At 37.7% G+C, this 15,841-nt stretch overlaps 1 protein-coding gene and 1 non-coding gene across 3 annotated transcripts in view; one reads left to right on the forward strand and one right to left on the reverse strand.

The window, feature by feature from the left end:
- Positions 1 to 15,841, reverse strand: part of LOC106063077 (uncharacterized) — a 77,029-nt gene that overhangs the window by 21,957 nt on the left and 39,231 nt on the right. The window lies entirely within an intron of this gene.
- Trnal-uaa (transfer RNA leucine (anticodon UAA)) lies at positions 7,485 to 7,567 on the forward strand. Its single transcript has one exon. It is a non-coding gene; the product is annotated as a tRNA-Leu (tRNA).

The following is a 15,841-nucleotide window of genomic DNA, read 5'->3' on the forward strand; positions in this document are numbered from 1 at the left end:
GCAATAGTTATCAAACCAAAACAACTCACAAACAACAAATAACAATAACAAGCAGCTTCATAAAACTGGAACAGACATAAATATTTTATTTATAAAGAGATCCTCCCACGTCAGCCAGAAATCATCAGACAATTTAATCTGAAGTAACATTTTGTGTTAGTGAGTGTATTTAAAGAGATAAGATCTTCACTTCTGCTTGACAGACGAGATATGATACTCGAGGACAAAGAAACTTGAGATAAGTCACAACAAAGCACGGTCATGGAAAACAAAGCTAAAAGCAACAACCGGAAAAACAGCAACAAAAAAAAAAATGTCATCAGAAGGACATGCTTTTAGAGCTGGGTTTTTTTTCCGTGGAAGTATCGATTTGTGGTGATTAAATGGTTTAACCCTTACAGTCCAACGCGCACTGGTAATACTAAAGCTACACCAAGGATTCTGTTCAACACTTTAATAGTCCACGCATAGCCACAGAAGAGCATGAGATCGTTTGACCAGCAGGATGATCTAAGTCCTTTCATCCTCAGGCCCTATGGGTATTAGGTAAGTTTCTGAAGATGTTGAAACCTTGGTCCCACTAAGAGAAACAAAATATTTGATGCTGTGAATGAAAGATATTTAAAGATAAACTGTGTTTTTTTTTAAATATTCATCGATTATGCCATTTTAAATACATTCAATCCTAATTACTGAGCCTCATTTTTTTTCACTATATATATATATATATATATATATATATATATATATATATATATATATATATATATATATATATATATATATATATATATATATATATACTGTAATAACTTCAGGGAGACGACTCAACGAGACATAGATGTTTATTTACACGACATGACAAACACATAGGACATCTGCCTTGAACACAGCATCTTCATCTCGGCACTGTAGTTCGGCTCTCCACTTGGGCTGAAATCGTTCTTCTTCTTGATGTAAACAACCTTCCTAGTTCTAGAAGTGCGCACCTTCTGCACTAGTCTGGATGGCGATGCGCATGGCAGAGTTATAACACTACTTATGAAATGAAACATAATTGCTCAGAGTTGATAGCTCGACCAATTGTTTCTTTGTTATTGTCTGTCAAAAGTTCCTTCAGTAAATCAAGTATTCAAGAGAAATGTCTGTAGGAAGCCTGAAAGAGAAGAAGTAGAGAGACAAAGAATGAAAGTGAGAGAAAGAGAGAGGGAGTGAGGAGAGAGAGAAGGGGGAGGAGAAAGGATATTGAAAGGAGAAAGATGAGAGCGAGAGAGAGAGAGAGAGAGAGGCGGGGAAAGAAAAAGGAAATAGGTAAGAGGTGGCTGATGAGAGTGAGAAAGAGAGAGAGAGAGAGAGAGAGAGAGAGAGAGAGAGATATCAAATAGCCACTTAATGCACTTGGAACAAAGGAAATTTGAAGTACAAACAACAGAACTTTGTTATTTCAATAGAAACACTAGTGCTAACGCATTGCATGTCTTAATGAAATAATTGATTGCTGTTTAGGCCATCGTGCAATACTTTTATCTCTCTTTCCATCAACTCCATTGTATACTGCAGGGGCGTAACCAGGATTTTATTTTATTTCGGAGACGATTTTGTGGGGATGAATATATATATATATATATATATATATATATATATATATATATATATATATATATATATATATATATATATATATATGTGTGTGTGTGTTGTGTGTGTGTGTGTAATTAATCTTCAGTACATTCGAACCTTTCATTCTTTCGGACGTTTTTTTGTACCCTAGAAAAGTTATTCCTGGAGTCAGTGGAGAAACAGTGGTCGGAGCCGAGCATTATTTCTGGTATTTGAAACTGAAAAATGAACATTCTGAGGTATCTATAATGCACTATACTGCTAATATTCTATTAACAAGATTACAAAGTGAGGCGGCCCCCATCAAATTCACCAATGGACGAGGAATATATTCAGACTATAGTCTTGTTTTGATCGTTTAAAGAAATTTAGAAAATTTGGCGTTATTTTTCACATAAAAGCAAACAGTGCAACACGCCGTCTTTGATAAGACTCTTCTAACTCTTCTGGAATAAGTTGAGTAGCGTTAAGTGATCAACTAATATCAGCATGGAAACTTCCCGATACAGTGTCGGTGGCACCTAGTGCGGTAGTTCAGGGTGTCACCCCTCCCCATCAATTTCCTTGAAATATGTTCCAATAAACACTATTGCTAGTTTTTTTCTTTGTTTTTTTTACTAAACCAATACAGTTAGCTGATTACCTACTTTTATTGATTTGTACTTAAATGTAAAATCCCAATGTTTATTACATTTATTCAAATGTTATTGCAAGTTTTACAACAATATTTAATTAAATTTATAAACAGACTTAACATCATATAAACAGGTTTCCTTTGTTATACTTTAAATGGTATAACGTTGTGCTGTATTATTTACACATAGACTATCATCTAGATGTGTCAAGGCATATTTGGGCATCTAGAGATTTTATTATCTTTTCCCATGTGTCTGCTATTACCAAGTTATAATTTCTCCGACTTGGTTATCACCCCCAAAATGGTGTCAACCGGGGCGGACCGCAAGCCTCGCACCCCCCCCCAGTGACGCCACTGCTCCAAGATATATCTTAAGATTTTATTATTAGCATTTCCGATGTGTCTGCTTTTGCCAAGATATATTTTTTCCAACTTGGTTGCCACCCCCAAAATTGTTTCGACCGGTGCGGACCGCACCTTCGCCTCCCCCCCCCCAAGGAGACGCCACTGCTCCAAGATACCTACTTCTTCCCAACACTTTCAATTAATATATTGGAGTAGACATAGTAAGAAATAAAAACAAGATTACAAAGAGAGTTTGTGTGGCGGCCCCCGTGGGAGATGGATCCCTGTCGGATCCGCATATTCGCTGGTCGACTGAGGATGGCATCGAGCAGGGTATGAAACCGAGACAGTACAGTCCTTGCGCTAACCGCACGACCAGGCATTGCTCTTAATCTTATGACAAACTGGTTACAAACTAATAGCCTTATATTACCTTATTACGGAATGACAACTACCGGATATGTGCAATATGTCAGAAGAGCGATTTTAGATAATCTTTTGGTATTGAGCATTTTCATTTAAATGGAACTAGAATGAGGATGTAGATCTACCTAAATTAAACTACTAATTTAGCACTCAAACTAGATCTAAAATATATATTTGGGATAATGTAGATGTAATTTGGATAAGATTTATATTAAAAAAAAAACCCTAGATAATCAATTAATAGAATAATTGCAATATGAAATATTTAAATAGTAGGCCTAGATTAGTTTTAGTATTATATAACATTGCAATATTGACATATGGACAATCTAGACTTTAGAAATAAAAATCTACACTTTAAGCCTAGAAATTAAAATTATAGAACTTGATCAAGTCTAAATCATGGCTGTCTGGTAGTGCGGTTTGCTCGCTGGACTGTCGTTTGGATTCATCGATGGTCCCAGGTTCAAACCCTGCCCGCTCCTATCCCCCGTCGTCCTACGGGAGGTTTGGACTACAACTCTGAAGGAACATCCGAAACATGTAAAACAACAAACATTCTAAACTAGACCAAAAAATTCTAGATCTAGATTCTAGAATGATTTTAATTAGAACTTAAATCTAACTCTAGTTTTAAAAATCTAGCTCTAGTGTAAAAAAAAATCTAGATCTAGTGTAAAAAAATCTAGCTCTAGTGTAAAAAAAATCTAGATCTAGTGTAGAAAAATCTAGATTAGATCTAAATCTAGCTATTATGTCTTTTTAAAATGCGAGTCACATTACGAGGTTTAATAAACATTACTATACCGAGTTGTTTTAGCATTTAAATAATTTATTCCATATGACGTCAAAGGAAAAAAATCCACCACGTCACACGTCCTAGTTAGACTAAAAATATCATCTATACGAGCAGCTTGTCGAGTGTTCATAGACATTGGTGCACCGAGTGAGATCTTTTAGCATTTCATTTAAAGAATTAACTCCATATGACGTCAAATGAAAAAAATTCCATTACGTCACACGTCCTAGTTAGACTAAAAAAATGTCTTTTATACGAGCAGCTTCTCGAGGGATCATAGACATTGGTGCACCGAGTTTGTTCTTTCAGCATTTCATTTGATATTTATATATATATAAGGATTAAAGACGCTTTTTTTTTGTTTTGTCTGTCAATCTGTCTGACCGTCATGTTAATAGCGAGAAAAAAAAAAAGCTATTGAAAATCTGATTAAAATTTAAGTTCCCTTCCGAAACATCGCATTAGTTTTAAGTTTCTATAATAGATTGTTCCGGATGTTTATATATTTATAGTGAGAGAAAATAAGAGTTCCAGATTAATCAAATACCGTTAATTAAATTTGTGGGATGGTCTGTTATGAAAATTAGATGTACCATAGCCTTATGGAGATTTTTTCAAACCATACTTTGGTGTTAGGAAGTTGTTTTCCTTAAAAATTTGAGCATAATTAACGATAATTAGATTTTCTAACGTTTTAGCTAGAAAGGTAAATGTAGTGTAAGAGAGAAGTGCGATTTTACATAAATAGAGTTAAACTATTTTTCATAAAAAATTCGGAACAACCAATTTTCGTAAATGAGAAAATTATTTGTTTTATTTATTAGAAGAGGGATTTCAAACATTATTAGATTTTTCATATAAAATTCGGATCATTTTTGGCGACGATTTGTAAAAAGAAATAAAGGTCGATTTCTTTTTCGAAACCAAATCCGGAACATTCTTTACCGATTAAACAACTTTATATTACGGGGGCCGCTAATAAAAAACGGTAGGGCTTAGAAAATGTGATATTCTGCAGTGCTACCGTCAGTCTTATTTTTTTTTTTTTATAGCAAAACAGATTTAGATTTTTCTCGAATCAGTTGCGTAAGTTTTCATCAAAGGACTTCAGGTAATAGTATATCCAAACTGAGAGTGTTAACGCCCACATAAACCGTGGAAGTTAATTTTGTATTTTGGCTAGCGAAGATGTAATAAGTTTTATGTTTTTTCCTTAACTTTTCAAAATATAAACATTTATCTTTAATAATCTAGTTTAAATTAACCGTTTATAAGACCCACGATGAGCTAACCAATAGGTCATTGCAGATATTAACACAACCATAAGACTACCAACATACAATAAAATATTGAAAACGTTCGGAAAACTACTTTGACTGATATACACATCTACATTTTAGAATCTTTAGACACATCTACATTTTAGGATCTTTAGACACATCTACATTTTATAATCCTTATACACAAATGAAATTAATTTCAAAAAATGGTGGTTTAAGTGTTGTTGTTTTTTCATAACCGATTTTTCGTGATATCTAGTAGTAAAGAGATCTTAGTTGACAGATTTGCCGGAGAAAGAAGACGTGAAAGTATAAAATAGTCTACACTGGTGTCCCCCCCCCCAAAAAAAAAAAAAAAAAAAAAAAACTGGAAAGAAGACGAAGAGTTAGCTCCCTCATATGTTCTCCAAGTTTAGGACGTTCCTTCAGAAATGACATCCTAGTACCCTCCCTTGGGTAGGTGGAGGACAACGGCGGGCAGGGCTCGAACACTGGATCTCCGAGGCGACAGTCCATATCCCATACCACACGACCAGGCAGACATGCATCAGGCGTCAGTTAACAGGATGATACTTGTACGAAGAGAGACTCGATTCTGGCAACGTGAAGTCTGTAACGAAAGTATCGGTGCCGAGGTATCAATGAAACCTAAATTGAGTCTTGTATTTCTGCCGAATTCCTCCGGGGAGCTCGATCGAATGTCCAGTATTTGACAATTGATTTGCTGACATGTTGTTGGCCATCTCATTCTCAGTACTTTGTGTAGGCTCTACCTTCTCCTCCGCCATCTCTTATCTTTGGTCTTCCCTGTTAATCTTATCATCCTGTGGACGATGTTCCCCTTCGCTATCTAAAACGGTTGACTTTAGTTTAAAGAGTGCGCAAGATAGAGAGAGAACAGGAGGGGTGGAGAGAAAGAGTAGAAATAAGAGATATAAAAACACTAGAAGAATAAGAGAATGAAAAAGAGAATGAGAGAGAATAAGAGATGAAAACAAATATAATAAGATAAAGAAAGGGGAGAGAGAGAGAATACGAGATATAAAAACTTAAATATAATAAGAGTAAGATTAAGAGAACAAAAATATACATAGAGAGAAAAAAGAGAGAGAGAGAGAGAGCGGGGGGAGAAAGGGAGAAAAATCAATTTACTTTCAAAAGTTGCACACAAAAAAAGTCCCGCTGATCGAGTGTCTCAACGCCTGGCTCCCAGCCACACAAAATTACGTCACTCTGAGACTAACTCTATGAGAATAGGTCCGCCTTAACAAATTACTCTCCTGTCCCTACAGTTGTTAGTCTCTGAGCGGTAGACAGAACCAACATTTGGTACACAGAAGAGATTGACCTAGAATTAAGACTGTCAGTAGTAGAACAGTAAACGAGTTGCGATATTTTGAGGTTGTAGGTTTTCACCTTGTAACAGAAACTTAAGTTTAAACCTAACCTAAAGCTGAAGGAATAGTTGATAACTTTTGTAAATTTTGTAAGTTACTGTTACAATTCTTTATTAGACCAAACCAATATTTAGAGCTTAAAGCGGAAAAAGGACAATGTGCATCCCGAAAGTCATTCTATACAGCAACTCGCGCCTGGCTCAAGAAAAACTGGTCCCCCCCCCCCAACTCCCATACGTGGATATAATAAAACGGGACCTCAAAACAGCGAATATTGATACTGACAATTGGGAGGACATATTATAGCCCTTGAACGCACTAGATGGAGAGAGACGGTGACCAAGAAAGCTATGGACAGTGAAAAAACATGGGCCTCAGCTCTGGAAGAAAAGCGTGTCATATGAAAAATTGCCAGCTCCTCTACCACCAACGCGAAAGCCACCACACACATGTGGACGAGACGGGAGTGTCTCTCCAAAATAGGGCTCCACGGTTACATGAAAAGTGTTTGAGATGAACCATAATAGTCGTTCTACGGCTGAAAGAGGCCAACTAAAGCGGATGGAATTATTATTTTTTACTTTAAACGTTTAATTGTCAGCTTTAAAAAAACATATTGGATCGAAATTGCGAATAAAACATCGCTGAGCTTTCGATCGTGAAATAATGAATATGGCTTGGCTTAGGGTTAGGATTTTAGGGCCTAGTTGTTCTATGTACCTGAAATGTAGGCTAATAGCATGTTAAATTTTCGTAATGTATCGACCACGGCAAGGGGAAGAATAAGTGATCAGTGAATCATAAGGGCAAGAATGTTTATAGTGAATAGTGTACATTATATCTACTACGTATCATAACTGCTGATAACATTAGAATAGTACACTGTTATCGAATAAACTCAGTACTATCAGTTGTATATTTTTTTTTCAACAAATTATTACACTGCTTACGGCATTTTATTTGACCACGAAGGTATTGTAAGCACGATGGCCGAGTGGTTAAGGCGTTGGACTTAAGATCCAATGGAATTATTTCCGCGTGGGTTCGAACCCCACTCGTGCTAACTGTTTTTTTTTTTTTTAATGGCTAAAGCTTTGTACTTTGTAGGCCTATGTAATTATATTTAGAGAACCTGAAGAAAAGAATTAATCCTACTTTTTTAAATCCTTTTTTTTTTCGTTATTAGCAGTGTGACCAACTGTGAATAGGACAATTTTTGTGTAATCAATGTAAACTTAATCACTTTGTGTTGTAGCCTAAATCAGTGACTCTCCTCGCTATTAAACGCATGGTTGTTATTACGGAATTATATAAAAACAAAACAACGAAAAGCTTTGCTAATACATGGAATGACTTCATAGACAACTAAGCAGCGATAAGATCAAGTACAATAACAAGAAGACAATTAAGCCTAATTATCAATTAGACACGTTCCTTCGATTCATTTAGGAATGTAAAGAAATTGTCTAAAATATCGTTTTCTTTTTGGATACAAAGTAAAAGTTGCTTTTTTTTTCTTGGTCTGGTCCAATCTCTTTTGTGGACCAGTTGGGTGGGGGGGGATGGGATGGGTATATGGGAGATGGTTCCCGGTGCTGCCTTTAGCAAACACGCACGCTGCTCAAGTCGGGATTCGAGCTCAAGTGCTCACAGAGGTTTTCACTACTCAGTCAGACATACAAAGAAGTCGGAATAACGACAGTATCAAATAAAGAAATATATATATGTATGTGTGGGCTTACCAAATGAATGTGACATTTATCCTACTTATAGATATATCGAACACGAATAGATTTATTATAGACAGATATATTGAACAGACTGATTGATTATTGACAGATCAATATAACAGGTTTGAAGTTTTTTTTTCTTTATTAATGTAATAAAAAGTAATTTGTATAAGTATGTAATATACATATTTTTCTTAAAATCAATATCTACTTTATAATCTAATAATGCGTAAACGAAATATTCTTAATTTTTTTTTGTCATTGAAAAATATAGAGAAAAAAATATTATTACGTTATATGAACTCTGGTAGCCAGCTGTGCACATTTTTAGGTTGAAATCAGGGATCAGATTGAGCGAGAGCTTTTCATTTGTTTTGTAAAATGTTTGACATGTTTAGAGTTTGTAAATAGTTACTACCTACCAGTAACCTTCCCCAGGACAATGGAGGATTGCGGCAGGTTTCGAACCCGGGAACCATTGAGACCACCGATCGACAGTCCAGGGTGCAGTCCACACGACCAGGCAATCCTACATTATTCCACTCATTTCTTTTTTCTTCCAGTTTGTTTTATTCAATACGCGTTTGCAGAAGTTCACACCCCACGGTGAGCACATCCACTTCCATTTTATTTTTATTATTTTTGTTAGTTTTGTTTACATTGCAACCCATGAAGAGAGACGATGTGTAAGCTAAAAGCAGAAATGAATAGAATGGCTGAAATCTTTAGGGACTAATTTAAAAAACAAATGGAATTTCCAGTGTATCTGTTGTATATGGATATGAAAATATTGAGATGCTAAATGTGTATTTAAAAACAAAAGCACACAATAATATCTGTGCACAAAGTAATTCTAATTTCTTTGTTGGCAACATCGATCTTCAAAATAATGGCCTTGACATTGTTTAGTTTCCTTCTTTTTTCTTTACGTTTTGTTTTATATCTCCCCCGCACGTCACCAAATCCATTTTTTTGTTGTTGTTGTTGTTGTCCTCTCGTGTTGCACTTTCGAGCTTCAAGAAACTTAAAGAGATTTTAAAATAGAAATGTAAATAGAAACACAGATTAAATTTTAAATTTAAAAATGTCATAAATAAGAAAAACATTTTTTTTTTTAATTAATTAAAAAATAATTTAAAAAAAAAGACAATACATCTATTATAAAACTTAAAATTGAATAAACAAATAAAAAATTAATTAAATACAATTTGAGCTCAAACTCGGTAATTATGTATTAGTAAATTATTATTACTATATAGACATCTATATAGAGCTACATCTAGACTTGTGATTTAGATCTCATAAGAGTTAGATCTATTTCTAGATCTAAAACCTAGATGTAATCTATATGAGGGTCACGTAAAAATACAAGCAAAGCTTTAGAGAATCTATCGTTGAAACTTTAAGCAACTTTACATTTAATAAACAACTCAGTTATCACTACACTCGGTACGTGAAGTTTTGGCGCCGCCGTTTTGGCGATGCCGTTTTGGCCCCGCCGTTTTGGCGACGGGACGTTTTGGCGCGAGCCGTTTTGGCGACGGGACGTTTTGGCGCGAGATATCATTTGACGATAATTTAATAATCACGTAGCTTTTATAACAATGTTTATTTCACTCTACCATAATATTGTATGTATAGTATGAATTCTAACACCGTTCAGCGAATTGTTTTTTTTTTTTTAATTATAAAGGTTTTGCCTATTTCATGAATATAGGCCTATAATAAGTCAGATTCCTGAATGGTAATGACATGCTATATGTGAGTTCTGCTAATCGCACTGGATGACATTTTTGGATTTCTTTCCAAAAGATTTTTTTATTTGACAATAGTGTAATATACGAACTAGCTAAGTGTCACACTTTAATATAACAAAAACAATGTTAACATCTAAAGCTCTATTACGCTGAATGACGACAATAACTCCACACATAGTAAAGATCAAGACACGGAATGTGGTCAGTACAAACTCTAACGTTAATAGATATATTTTGAGAAATTGGGTAGGGGTGATTTGGGTGACACATCTCGCATTGACGCAGGTAGAGTTAAACAAATGAAGACAAGACCAGCACCGAGCACTGGTCGTTGGCGTCATGAGTCTGGCGATCACCTCCTTGGGAATGGTCATTACACCTATCCCGCCCCCCCCCCTCTTCTGCTCACATTTCACTCCTTGTATATACTCTTTCCTCCACCCCTCCCCTCTCTCAGGCGATTTTTGTTTTTAATTTTAAAGTAATATCTTTAAAAACTTTTTTGAAAAAAAAAGTGTGCCTCTTAATAAGCACACATACACAAGCCAAAATGTTTATTCAAGAAAATGATGTGAAAAACAAACACACATTTACATTTAGTACGTGAAAAATATGTCTTAACACAAACACTCATTCTTTTAAAAGAAATAATACAGTAAATGTACATAATGTATTTCGCGCCAAAACGTCCCGTCGCCAAAACGGCTCGCGCCAAAACGACCTTCGCGCCAAAACGGCGGGGGCCAAAACGGCGTCGCCAAAACGGCGGCGCCAAAACGTCCTGCTTCGCACTACACTACAGCTGACTACAGCTGACTATGCCATGTTTCTTTTTTACTCCAATGTATTTCCTAATGTGCATTTATATATTTTTTTTTACTTTGAAAAATTGTAAAGGTCAAAATAGAGTTTTCCCCGTGTGGCCTACAAGCTAATAATTCTTTTCTCAGCGATATGCATGAACTGTTTAATTTCTTGAAACATCTTTAGATCCGTTTTAGAGATCAGCGTTCAGGTTCTGCCCATCCAGCCTCCACGAAGTTCTGACTTGAATAGAGGCATTGTCAAAAAAAGTATGAGTGTCGAAGAAAAGAAAGCAGAGATAAAACTATATTCTTAATGAAATTATTTGACTATATTGATCCTAATGTCAATTAGTTAAATTTTACACCTAGTCAACAAAATTTAAATCTTAATTTTGGCTATTGGTGAAGACTCATCGTAAGTTATTTTGAGAATTCCGTCTTCAAATATTAACGTATATTTCAGCCAAAAAGTTCTTGAAAAAAAAAGAGAAAAAAAAGAGATCTATTGATCTTATACAAATCAAGAGAGAAGTTGAAAAACAAAAAGTTGTACCAAAATTGAATGGGACGCAACAATTGGACTTCAAAATGATTATGAGACAGCTGAGAAGTAATTGCTTACAAGCACAGACCTATATATACACTTGTATATATAGGCAGACCTATATATACAGGTCTGTGGTTACAAGCCGTTCCATGAATGACTACATTGCGTGCTGTAGCTTAAGTGTACTACGATCACTAATGAGGTCATTCTGATGACGCAACTCGTCTGCAAGAGATTTTGTTCAGTTCACAAAGTTTACCACAGTATAAGGGATATTTTTTTAAGGGAGACTAAGCGATATTTTTCTAAAAAGGGAGACTAACCGATATTTTTTTTAAAAAGGGAGAGTAACCGATTTTTTTTTAAAAAGGGAGACTAAACGATATTTTTTTTAAAAGGGAGACAAACCGATACTTAAAACTTTCAACAGGGAGACGACACATGTTTGTATTTACAGGTTTCGATGAGAAAAAAAAAAGATGATTACGTTATAGTCAAAGACACCAGGAGATGAAATCGAGGCCATCGTGACGACATCCGGAGCTCATACTAAATGACCAGACTGGTAAGGGCTAAATTGTTAGGGATCTCCATTTTCAGCGCAGGGCACTGGCGGATCCAGGGGGGGGCGGTAGGGGAGATTGCCCCGCCCCACTCGGCCGCCCCCCCCCCCCACAAAGGGGGGGGGGCGGGCGAATTTTAGTATAGAATTTGAACAATTTGTATACGAATTTATTACTTATGTTAATAATATATACTAATTATTTATATTTCAACCTATTTTTAGATTATTTCGCCCCCCCCTTCTAGTATTTTGGTAGATTTGGTAGGGTCGGGATGGGGCGACGGCATCAATCCGCCCCCGCCCCCACCATAAACTTTCGAGTGGGGGGGGCGGTCCTATTTATTTGTAGAAATCACAGCTTGCTAACAGAATCAATTAAATATCTATATGATTAAAACTTGTTATTGTTATTTTAACCGGTCTTTATATTATGTCGTTCACCTGTTGGCCGATTGGAAGGGGAGGAGCGAATACCTCTACTGCCTTTCCCATCTAATCCCTTTGTGTGTGTGTGGGGGGGGGGCGGTCCTACTTTTATGGAGAAATCATAGTATGTGAACAAAATTAGTCGAATATCTATATAATATAGACAGGTGGAAGTGCGAAACATTCAATCACCTTCCCCCCATCGGACAAACCAATACTTTTTCTTTTTGTATTATAGTAAGAAATTACAAAATTAAAAAAATCTGCCACTAATATAATTTATATATGCTATAAAGTAAATTCTTATATCGAGTCGCCCAACCCCTATTCTTTAATGCAAAATGCAATCATTAGCAGAAATTATAAAAAGGAGCGAGGATTAATCGTTTTCATTTTACCGCCCTTCCCCTTTCCAGACAGAGTTTGTGTAATTTCACATGAATTTATCATAACTATTTTAAGAAAGACTTTGCTTTGGAAAAGTTAGAATTCAAACGAAATTTTTCAATATAATAGTCACGGTTGAGATGAGTTCAAAAGCCAGATAATCTTTTCCTAGTCGACTTTTTCCAACCTTTACTCTATCTCATATTTTTCTAGTTAAATAAATTTAGGACTATAACTAACAATTTATGCTTGAATTGTATTGAATATTATGAATCGAATTTTTTTTTTTCGGCGGCGATCCTCAAAGCCTTAATCTAAATATGTGGGGTATCTTATCTTTTCAAAGAACAAATCGGTTGTATTTGCAATGTATTAAGGGACTATAAATTCATATTAGAATATTTTTCCACATTATTCAAAAGGTCCTTTATAACAGAATGAATAATGAGCTGTAGGTCAGGAGAATGCGTTTCTGCAGTGAAAAATGCAAGAAAACGCTTTTGGGTGTCGGGGCTTCGTCCCGAACCCCACTGAGGAAGCTTACAGTGCTCTCTCAGACCCCCAAGCTTGCAAGAGAAAGGCCTCAACATGACTGTTTTTTTTCTGTTTTTTTTTCGCCGAAGATTGAGAAACTGTCTTAATTTATTCTCATATAACGAATATATATATATATATATATATATATATATATATATATATATATATATATGCTGTACGCACGTTTATGCATAGGGTTATGGTTTACTGGCGTTAGGGTGGGTTAGGGTTTGGAAAAAAATCGCCCCCCCCCCCACTCCAAAGTTCTGGATCCGCCAGTGGCGCCAGGTGTGTTCTTGCAAATCTTACGAGACCTTTCATCCATCCTGCAACATCATCTTCGCACCAACATGCAATATGCTTCTATTCACTCGATACGATTCCATTCACACCCCCACCTCCTCCAACAAACAAGTTTGAATATGTAAATAAAATACTTCACCTTCACTTATCCCTTTGTCCATTGAACCGTTGGGGCACCACACAAGATCTGTTAATCGTCTTACTCCATTTAACTGTCCTTTCCTTTGCCTTTGATAGAATTTCACTCAATGACAGGCCTGTCCATACTTTGATGTTGTCTTCTCATTGATTTCTCTGTCTTCCTCTTTATCTTCTTACTGGTACTGCTACCTGACGGAAGGTTTTTACGAGCCCTGAGGACCTTGTGATGTGGTCAAAGAGTTTGAGTTAACTTTTTTTTTTCGACAATGGTTAGCAGGTCATCGTTGCTGTATCAATCATGTTTCTAATCTCTTCATTCGTGATGCAGTCTTTGTGACAGCTAGGATCTTTGTCTAGCATCTTAGTTCTATTGCTAGGATCGTCTCCTCGAGATCTGCATCTGCATCACCCACAAATGCTGCTTCATGCTAAATAATTTATCCCCGCACTCTAAAACACACTTCCCTCTTACAACTCTGTACCTCTACAGATAAATGGGTTCTTAATTCACTGACAGACCTCAAATGTTCCTTCTCCTGCATGCAACATGAAAAGTGAAATTCTTAACGTCAGCTAACTGAATCTTACAAGTGTTTTTATAAAATGTTTATTTACCTCGCAAGCACTCGATGATCGCTCGTTTCAGTGCCTGCATGGGCATAGAGGCAGGCTACTCTTAAGAAACAGAGGCGCGGTGCCTGCATGGACATAGAGGCAGGCTACTCTTAAGAAACAGAGGCGCGGTGCCTGCATGGACATAGAGGCAGGCTACTCTTAAGAAACAGAGGCGCGGTGCCTGCATGGACATAGAGGCAGGCTACTCTTAAGAAACAGAGGCGCGGTGCCTGCATGGACATAGAGGCAGGCTACTCTTATGAAACAGAGGCGCGGTGCCTGCATGGACATAGTGGCAGGCTACTCTTATGAAACAGAGGCGCGGTGCCTGCATGGACATAGAGGCAGGCTACTCTTAAGAAACAGTGGCGCGGTGCCTGCATGGACATAGAGGCAGGCTACTCTTAAGAAACAGAGGCGCGGTGCCTGCATGGGCATAGAGGCAGGCTACTCTTAAGAAACAGAGGCGCGGTGCCTGCATGGACATAGAGGCAGGCTACTCTTAAGAAACAGAGGCGCGGTGCCTGCATGGGCATAAAGGCAGGCTACTCTTAAGAAACAGTGGCGCGGTGCCTGCATGGGCATAAAGGCAGGCTACTCTTAAGAAACAGTGGCGCGGTGCCTGCATGGGCATAAAGGCAGCCTACTCTTAAGAAACAGAGGCGCGGTGCCTGCATGGACATAGAGGCAGGCTACTCTTAAGAAACAGAGGCGCGGTGCCTGCATGGACATAGAGGCAGGCTACTCTTAAGAAACAGAGGCGCGGTGCCTGCATGGGCATAAAGGCAGGCTACTCTTAAGAAACAGTGGCGCGGTGCCTGCATGGGCATAAAGGCAGGCTACTCTTAAGAAACAGAGGCGCGGTGCCTGCATGGACATAGAGGCAGGCTACTCTTAAGAAACAGAGGCGCGGTGCCTGCATGGACATAGAGGCAGGCTACTCTTAAGAAACAGAGGCGCGGTGCCTGCATGGACATAGAGGCAGGCTACTCTTAAGAAACAGAGGCGCGGTGCCTGCATGGACATAGAGGCAGGCTACTCTTAAGAAACAGAGGCGCGGTGCCTGCATGGACATAGAGGCAGGCTACTCTTAAGAAACAGAGGCGCGGTGCCTGCATGGGCATAAAGGCAGGCTACTCTTAAGAAACAGTGGCGCGGTGCCTGCATGGGCATAAAGGCAGGCTACTCTTAAGAAACAGAGGCGCGGTGCCTGCATGGACATAGAGGCAGGCTACTCTTAAGAAACAGAGGCGCGGTGCCTGCATGGACATAGAGGCAGGCTACTCTTAAGAAACAGAGGCGCGGTGCCTGCATGGACATAGAGGCAGGCTACTCTTAAGAAACAGAGGCGCGGTGCCTGCATGGACATAGAGGCAGGCTACTCTTAAGAAACAGTGGCGCGGTGCCTGCATGGACATAGAGGCAGGCTACTCTTATGAAACACAGGCGCGGTGCCTGCATGGGCATAAAGGCAGGCTACTCTTAAGAAACAGAGGCGCGGTGCCTGCATGGACATAGAGGCA

This window comes from Biomphalaria glabrata, chromosome 4 (genome assembly GCF_947242115.1).
Source record: "Biomphalaria glabrata chromosome 4, xgBioGlab47.1, whole genome shotgun sequence".
NCBI lineage: Eukaryota > Metazoa > Mollusca > Gastropoda > Planorbidae > Biomphalaria > Biomphalaria glabrata.